Genomic DNA, 9,046 nt, shown 5'->3' with positions numbered 1-9,046 from the left:
AATAGCTTTTCTTCACCAGCAGCCCATACAGCACAATATGAAATGTGGAAGCTTCCAGCTTAGTTCCAACTTGATTTCTCTGTGCCCTACAGTCACAGGGTGTAGTTTCTTCAGCAAGAAGGTCTAACAAGCTAGTTCTTGTGTTTGAGCAAGAGCAATGGGAATAGCCTGAATTGTTCAGGGATTATCAAGGCCTTCCTGATTAACAACCATAGGAAATATCCCATGGTTAGCACTGGGATTTTTGTTCATTTAACCTATGGCTTCTGGAAACATCATCCACAAACATGGAGTATTTCAGTTAAAATTTTTCTTAAAAATTATTTGTTTAGGAAAAGCACAAAAGTGTCAGTGGAAACCCCTATGGAAGAGTTAGGGGAAGGATTAAAGAAGCTGAAGGAAACTGCAACTCCATAAGAACAATCATATCAACTAACTCAGACCCCTCAGAGTTCACAGAGACTAAGCCACCAACCAAAGAGCATACATGGGCTGGTCCATGGACCCCAGCTCATAGGTAGTAGAGGACTGCCTTGTCTAGCCTCAGTGGAAGAGGATGTGCCTAATCCTATAAAGACTTGATGAACCAGGGAAGGGGGATGTGGTGACAGGGTGAGCTTTGGGTGGGTGGGTGGTGGGTGGGTGGGGAGGTGGGAAACACTCTCTCAAAGGCAAAGGGGAAGGAGGATGGAGTGAAGAACTCTTGTAGGGGGGACCAGGAAAGGGGCAACATTTGCAATGTAAATAAATGAAATGATAAAAAAAAAAAAAGTGTCAGTAGAAGCCACAGAGATCAAGGAACCTGAGAGCCTCATGGAAGTTCTGAGGGGTGATACAGAAGCAGAAAAGGAGTCTGCAGGGCCAGCAATAGTTCCAAAACAACTAAGTGTGTGTAGGGAGGGGGAAGTAAGTCTTATGAAAAGATATTTTTGCCAGGCGTGGTGGCACACACCTTTAATCCCAGCACTTGAGAGGCAGAGGCAGGCGGACTTTTGAGTTCGAGGCCAGCCTGGCCTACAAAGTGAGTTCCAGGACAGCCAGAGCTATAGAGAAACCCTGTCTCAAAAAACCAATAAATAAATAAATAAACAAATAAATAAATAAATAAATAAATAAAATGAACTACAAAAAAAAAGATATTTTTAAAATGTGGAGTCACAAAATTGTGGAAAGGAAGATGGCAGAGAATTATAAATCTATACCTGGACTACAAGCACAAGTCATTCTTGATGAGCCATGGGGCTAATGGCACAAAACACAGGGAGATATGTGCCAGCCTGAGGCTCCTGTAGAAATAGGTCATTGCTCAATAGGGTCAGCCCTAGGCCCAAAGGCCAACCAGCCACTACCATGGAGCTGCTTCAGATGCCCACACTGCTTGCCCTGCTAGAGGACAAAGAGTGGGGGGCAGCAGTGCTGTAGTATAAAGGTCGAGTCTGGGGAGCCTTAGGTTGGCAGACATCACATCGAGGGCAGAGAGCTGGGCAACAGCCAGGAACTGACACAAAAAAAGTATGGTGTGTGTGTGTGTGGGTGTGGGTGTGTGTGTGTGTGTGTGTGTGTGTGTGTGTGTGTGTTTTGTGATGTATGTATGTATACATGTATGTATGTATGTATGTATGTATGTATGTATGTATGTCATACCTGTGAAACACTATATGACACACTCTAGTTTCCAATGCCGCTACAATGAACAAATATTCAATAGAGAGGTGGGAAAGGTAGAGGAATGGAACAGTAAAGAGTGGAGGGAGGAGAAAGTAGAGATGTGAAGGTAGTGATAGGGATGAGAGAAAGCCTGGAGCTTGCACTCTGCCTCAGCCCCCAACAGGCTGCCCAGATGCATGATTGCCCTGGTAAGGAACAGATGTCCAGGATGAAGAATTATTCATTTTCTGGATTGGACCTCTTCGAAAGACCTCTCTGGTCTGTGCTGTCACTAAAGGCTACTTTGATATCTGTGGTCTGCTTCCCCGGGCCCTGTTGAAGCTCAAGGTTCATGAGAATGTACATGGTCTTAAAGCACCTGGGAACTATGTTGATGTCTCTAGCCTGAAAACTATTCAGATGTCCCTGGTCTGGCCACATCCAGAGGCTTTGCTGATGTCCATGTTCCCTGCTGCCACTGAGGGTCATGTCTGGGTCCATGGTCCAAATACAGCAAGGATCTGTTGTGCTATCCAAGGCCCCTACTACCACTGAAGGCCATGTAGATATCCCTGGTCTCTACTGCTGCCTGAAGCCATGTTTCTTGGGTTGGGAGGGGGGGTTAATGTGAGTGTCCTGTGCTGCCATCTGAAACTATGATTATGCCCTTGGCCTGTGGTGCTGTCAAGAACTATGATGGTGTCTGTGGTCTGTGTAGCAGCAGAGGACTGTGTTGATGTCTATGGTCTGATGTCTGAGAGCTGAGGTGGAAGACCATGTGGAAATCCATGGTCTGTGCTGTCACCAGAAACCATGTGGGAAGTCCATGGCCAATGCTCCCACTGACTGTAAAGGGCAATGAAGCTACTTTTGCCATGGTATTGATGACTTTAGACTTATAGTTGAGAAAAACGAACATAGAAAGCTTCTATGACAACCCCTACCCCCACCCCTTCACAACCCCTTTAAAAAAGTAACAGCCTAAACAGAAAACCACCGAAGAGAACTCATAAAAATTGCTAAGGTTACTAAAGTGTAGCTCTCTCCAACTGATGGATTCTGATGGGAGTCCAGGTGGGGAAGGATTAAGTTTTCTTTTAGTATTGGCTGTCAGGAGGTTGACCATGCACTGTGAGAGTATAGGCAACACAAATTGGACCCATTTCCCCCTCTTCTTCCTCCTCCTCCTCATCTTTCTCCTACTGTTCCTCCTCTTCCTTCTCCTTCTCATCCCCTCCTTTCTCCTCCTCTTCCTCCTCCTCTTCTTTCTCCTCCTTCTCATCCTCCTCTTCCTTTTTCTCCATCCTTCTCTCCCTCCTCCTCCTCTTCTTCTTCCTCTTCTGTTTGGAAGGAAGGTCACAAGGGTGGGAAGACTTAGAAATGGGTGTGCTAAAGGTTTATGGTGCTAAATTCTTAAATAATTAATAAAATTATTATGAAAAATCATGTGTATTAGGTAATATATTTCCAGACAGTTTTTCATACATCCTAAATTTTGTTTAATGATCCTTATACACACACAGACATACACACACATTATTTTCTCTCATTTATGCCCCCATTGCATCCTAGTTTAAATCTTTCCTCTTGCAGAATTTCTCGCTTTACTTCTATAACATATTTGTTCTGTGATATGAGTTCTAACTCTTTTTAAGGCCTGTTCCCAATAGGTGATTTATAGCTTACTGGCCTCTGTAGACATTGCAAGTTAAATGTGCAAATCTAAAAATCCAAAGCTGAAACCTGTATATGATAGAAAGCATGGCATTCATCTTTATGGGCCTAAGTTAATTAGTCTATTTCCCACTTTCATCTGTTTCCCTAAAAATATTCCCTTATAGGCACCACATTTTTATTATCTATTCATCAGTTGATGTATATCTGGACAATTTTATTTTCAAGCTGTTTGAAATATTTCAATGATGTGAGTGGCCATGTCTTTGAAGTAAGAGTGAATCTTTTGGGTACATATCCAGTGGTTGGGCTACGTTATAGTCTAGCTTTATTTTTACCTTTTTCTGAAACGTATGTATTGAGTTCTATTATGTCTGTACCAATTTGCGTTCCTTATACCAATAGTGTATAATGGTTCCTCTTTCCCCCACATTTCACTCAGCATTTTTTGTCATTTGTTTTCTGTATGGTAGCCATGTTGACTGTGGGTGTGATGGAATCTCAAAATAGTATTTTTCTTTTTTTTTTTTTTTGAGATTGTATCATTACATCATTTCTCCCATCCATTCTGCTCTAGAAATCCTCACATGACCCCTCCTTGATCTCTTTAAAATGCATATGGAATTTTATTAGTTGTTGTTACATGGTGTGTGTGTGTGTGTGTGTGTGTGTGTGTGTGTGTGTAAAAGCATATACATTCCTTATTATAACCTATTGGTCATTTGGTATTAGATAATCAACTATTGTACTCTTGCCTGAAGAAGACTGTTCCTTCAGCAGCTAGTATCCTTTAGTTGCCTGTAGTGCTTTGTGCAATGTTGAGGTACCTATACAAAACTTCAAAACTAAAGAGTCACAAGGCAGGTAATTTTCTTTTTTGACAAAACTGTGCTGACATAAAAATTATTGCTTTGACTTGGGATGGCAACCCCATCCCTCACTTGATGTCCTGTCTTTCTGCTGGAGGTGGGCTCTACAAGTTCCCTCTCCCCAATGTAGGGCATTTCATCTAAGGTCTTTGAGTCCCAAGAGTCTCTCATCTCCGAGATCTCTGGTATATTCTGGAGGATCCTGCTAACCTCCTACCTCCTGAGGTTGCATGTTTTCATTCTTTCTGCTGGCCCTCAAGGATTTCAGTCCTTTTCCCTCACCTAATACATAATCATGTTCCCCTCTCCACATCCCCACCCCTTTTCCCTTCCATGTCTCTCCCTCCCACCTTGTGGCTGATTTCTTCTCCCTCCCAAGTGGGACTGAGGCATCCTCACTTGGACCCTTCAGCTTGTTGAGCTTTCTGAGTTCTGTGGACTGTATCTTGGGTATTTGGCACTTCTTTGGCTAATATCCACTTATTAGTGAGTACATGCCATGCAGGTCCTTTTGAGTCTGAGTTACCTCACTCAGAATGATATTTTCTAGTTCCATCAATTTGCCTGAAAAACTCAAGATGTCTTCATTTTTAATAGCTGAGTAGTATTCTATTGTGTAAATGAACCACATTTTCTGTATCCATTCTTCTGTTGTGGGACATCTGGGTTGTTTCCATCTTCTGACTATCACAAACAAGGCTGCTATGAACATAGTGGAACATGTGCCCCTGTGGCATGGTGGGGCATCTTTTGGGTATATTCTCAAGAGTGGTATTGCTGGGTCTTCAGGCAGATCTATTTCCAATTTTCTGAGGAACCTCCAGATTGCTTTCCAGAGTGGTTGTACCAGTTTGCCGCCCCACCAGCAATGGATCAGTGTTCCTCTTTCTCCACATCCTCTGTGGTGAATCCTCGGTTTAGTTCTATACCTCATTTTTGATTGGGTTGTTTGGTTTTTTTTTGGTGGTTAGCTTCTTGAGTTCTTTATATATTTTGGATATTAGCACTCTATCAGATATTGGGATAGTGAAGTGTTTTTTCCAAACTGTACGTTGTCACTTTGTCTTATTGACTATGTATTTTGCCTTACAGAAGTTGCCATCCCACACTCAAAACGCTGGCCCATAATTGTCTGAGAGAGAACTGCAGGGATGAAAATGGATAGAAGCCTGAGAAAAAGAAGATCAAACAACAGGCTCAAAGTGGGATCTAGCTCAAGGGGAGGTCCCAAGCTCTGACACTATTACTGAGGCTATAGAGCACTCACAAAAAGAGAACTATCGTGACTGCCCTCTGAAACACCCAACAAGCAGCTAAAAGAGATGCAGATATTTGGTACCCAACCAATGGACAGAAGCTGCTGAACCTTGTGGTTAAATTAGGGGAAAGCTGGAAGAAGCTGAGGAGGAGAGAGATCCTGTAGGAGGACCAGCAGTCTCAATAAACCTGGACCCCTGAGATCTCTCAGGTACTAGAACACCAACCAGGCAGCATATACCAGCTGATATGAGGCCCCCAACACATATACAGCAGAGAACTGCCAGATCTAGGTTTAGTCAGAGAAAATGTGCATAACCATCAAAAGACTGGAGGTCCCAGGGAGTTTAGAGGTGTGGTGGGGAGGGGGTGGAGATGGGGACGTCCTCGTGGATGGAGGGGGCAGGAGGAGGTATGGGATGTGGTATGGAAATAAAAATCTGGAGTTTAAAGTAAATAAGTAAAAAGAAAAAATATGTGTGAGCATATACATAAATGAGTAATTTTCCACTTGTTTTTTCAAAAAAAAAAATCTGTTTAACCTTTTAATGAACTTATAGCGCTAGAAGAAAGATATTGAATGTTTAGTTAAGAATGGATCTTACTGGAAATATATATAAACATTTCTACTGTACTGTATTATTTGATTTATGATAAACTTTTGAAATTTAAAGATGTGTGGAATGGCATGTGATCTTTATCTTGAGAAAGTACATGGGATGGATCCCTGGGCAGGGAAGTCTCTGGATGGTCCTTCCTTCTATATCAGCTCCGAAATTTGTCTCTCTAACTTCTTCCTTGGGTATTTTGTTCCCCATTCTATGAAGAAATGAAGAATCCACACTTTAGTCTTCCTTCTTCTTGACTTTCATGTGCAAATTGAATCTTGGGTATTCTAAGTTTCTGGGCAAATATCTACTTATCAGTGAGTGCATATAATGTGTGTTCTTTTGTGATTGGGTTGCCTCACTCAGGATGATATCTTCCAGATCCACCCATTTGCCTAAGAATTTCATAAATTCATTGTTTTTAGTTGCTGAGTAGTACTCCATTGCGTAAATAACCACATTTGCTGTATCCATTCCTCTGTTGAGGGACATCTGGGTTCTTTCCAGCTTCTGGTTATTATAAATAAGGCTGCTATGAACATAGTGGAGCATGTGTCCTTCTTACCAGTTGGAACATCTTCTGGGTATATGCCCAGTAGAGGTGTTGCTGGATCTTCTGGTAGTTATAGGCCCAATTTTCTGAGGAACCACAAGACTGATTTCCAGAGTGGTGGTACCAGCTAGCAATCCCACCAGCAATGGAGGGATGTTCCTCTTTCTCCAAATCCTCTCCAGCATCTGCTGTCACCTGAATTTTTTGATCTTAGCCATTCTGACTGGTGTGAGGTGGAATCACAGGGTTGTTTTGATTTGCATTTTCCTGATGATTAAGGATGTTGAACATTGTTTTCAGGTGCTTCTCAACCATTCAGTAGTCCTCAGTTGAGAATTCTTTGTTTAGATATGTGCCCCAATTTTTAATAGCGTTATTTGATTTTCTGGAGTCCATTTTCTGAGTTATTTTTATATATTAGATATTAGTCCCCTATCTGGTTTGGGATTGGTAAAGATTCTTTGCCAATCTGTTGGTGGCCTTTTTTTGTCTGATTGACAGTGTCTTTTCCCTAACAGAAGCTGTGCAATTTTGTGAGGTCCCATTAGTCGATTCTTAATCTTACAGCACAAGCCATTGCTGTTCTGTTCAAGAATTTTTCCCTTGTGCCCATATCATCGAGGCTTTTCCCCACTTTCTCCTCTATAAATTTCAGTGTCTCTGNTNTTATGTGGAGTTCCTTGATCCACTTAGAATTGAGTTTTGTACAAGGAGATAAGAATGGATCAATTCACATTCTTCTACGTGATAGCCACCAGTTAAACCAGCACCATTGTTGAAAATGCTATCTTTTCTCCACTGGATGGTTTTAACTCACTTGTCAAAGATCAAGTGTTGATAGGCGTCTGGGTTCCTTTCTGGGTCTTCAATTCTATTCCATTGATCTACTTGTCTGTCGCTGTACCAGTACCATGCAGTTTTTATCACAATTGCTCTGAAGTCCAGCTTGAGGTCAGGCATGGTGATTCCACCAGAGGTTCTTTTATTGTTGAGAATAGTTTTTACTATCCTAGGGGTTTTTTGTTATTCCAGATGAATTTACAAATTTCCCTTTCTAACTCTGTGAAGAATTGAGTTGGAATTTTGATGGGGATTGCATTGAATCTGTAGATTGCTTTTGGTAGGATAGCCATTTTTACTATATTAATCTGGCCAATCCATGAGCACTGGAGATCTTTCCATCTTCTAAGATCTCCTTCGATTTCTTTCTTCAGGGACTTGAAGCTCTTATCATACATATATTTCACTTGCTTAGAGTCACACCAAGGTATTTTATATTATTTGTGGCTATTGTGAAGGGTGTTGTTTCCCTAATTTCATTCTCAGCTTGTTTATCCTTTGTGTAGAGAAAGGCCACAGATTTGTTTGAGTTAATTTTATATCCAGCTACTGCACTGAAGCTGTTTATCAGGCTTAGGAGTTCTCTGGTGGGATTTTTAGGGTCACTTATATATACTATCATATTATCTGCAAATAGTGATATTTTGACTTCTTCCTTTCCAATGTGTATCCCCTTGTTCTCCTTTTGTTGTTGAATTGTTCTGGCTAGGATTTCAAGTACTATATTGAATAGGTAGGGAGAAAGTGGGCAGCTTTGTCTAGTCCCTGATTTTAGTGGGATTGCTTAAAGTTTCTCTCCATTTAGTTTGATGTTGGCTACTGGTTTGCAGTATATTGCTTTTATTATATTTATGTATGGGCCTTGACTTCCTGATTTTTCCAAGACTTTTATCATGAATGAGTGTTGGATTTTGTCAAATGCTTTCTCAGCATCTAACGAGATGATCATGTGGTTTTTGGCTTTAAGTTTGTTTATATAGTGTATTACATTGATGGATTTCCATATATTTAAACCATCCCTGCATCTCTGGAATGAAGCCTACTTGATCATGATGGATGATTGTTTTGATGTGTTCTTGGATTCAGTTTGCAAGAATTTTATTGAGTATTTTTGCATCTATATTCATAAGGGAAATTGGTCTGAATTTCTCTTTTTTTTTTTTTTGGTTGGGTCTCTATGTGGTTTAGGTATCAGAGTAATTGTGGCTTCATAGAATGAATTGGGTAGAGTACCTTATGTTTTTATTTTGTGGAATAAAAGTACACCAGGAGAGGATCTCCTCTTTTTTCTCTCAGAAATAAAGATGCAAGCCTCTTTTCAGAGTGAGTGTTTTTCTCAGTGACCATTGCTTTCTCTGGCCTCCAGGAGTTCGGAACTCAGAGTTCTAGCTCAATCAGAGAGTGACCTATAAGAAAAGAACAAAGAGCCACTTCTTTACTTTATCCCTTACTGTTAAACAGCAGGTGTTACTTGCCAGAAGCCAGTGGATTCTGGCCACAGAAATAACTAAGAATTAATTAAGGTAAATATTTCATCCAGATTTTCAAGTTTTGTTGAATACAGGCCTTTGTAGTAGGATCTGATGGTTTTTTTTTTA

The sequence above is a fragment of the Mus caroli genome, chromosome 3, assembly GCF_900094665.2.
Source record: "Mus caroli chromosome 3, CAROLI_EIJ_v1.1, whole genome shotgun sequence".
Taxonomy (NCBI): Eukaryota; Metazoa; Chordata; class Mammalia; order Rodentia; family Muridae; genus Mus; species Mus caroli.
This window is presented reverse-complemented; position numbering follows the sequence as displayed.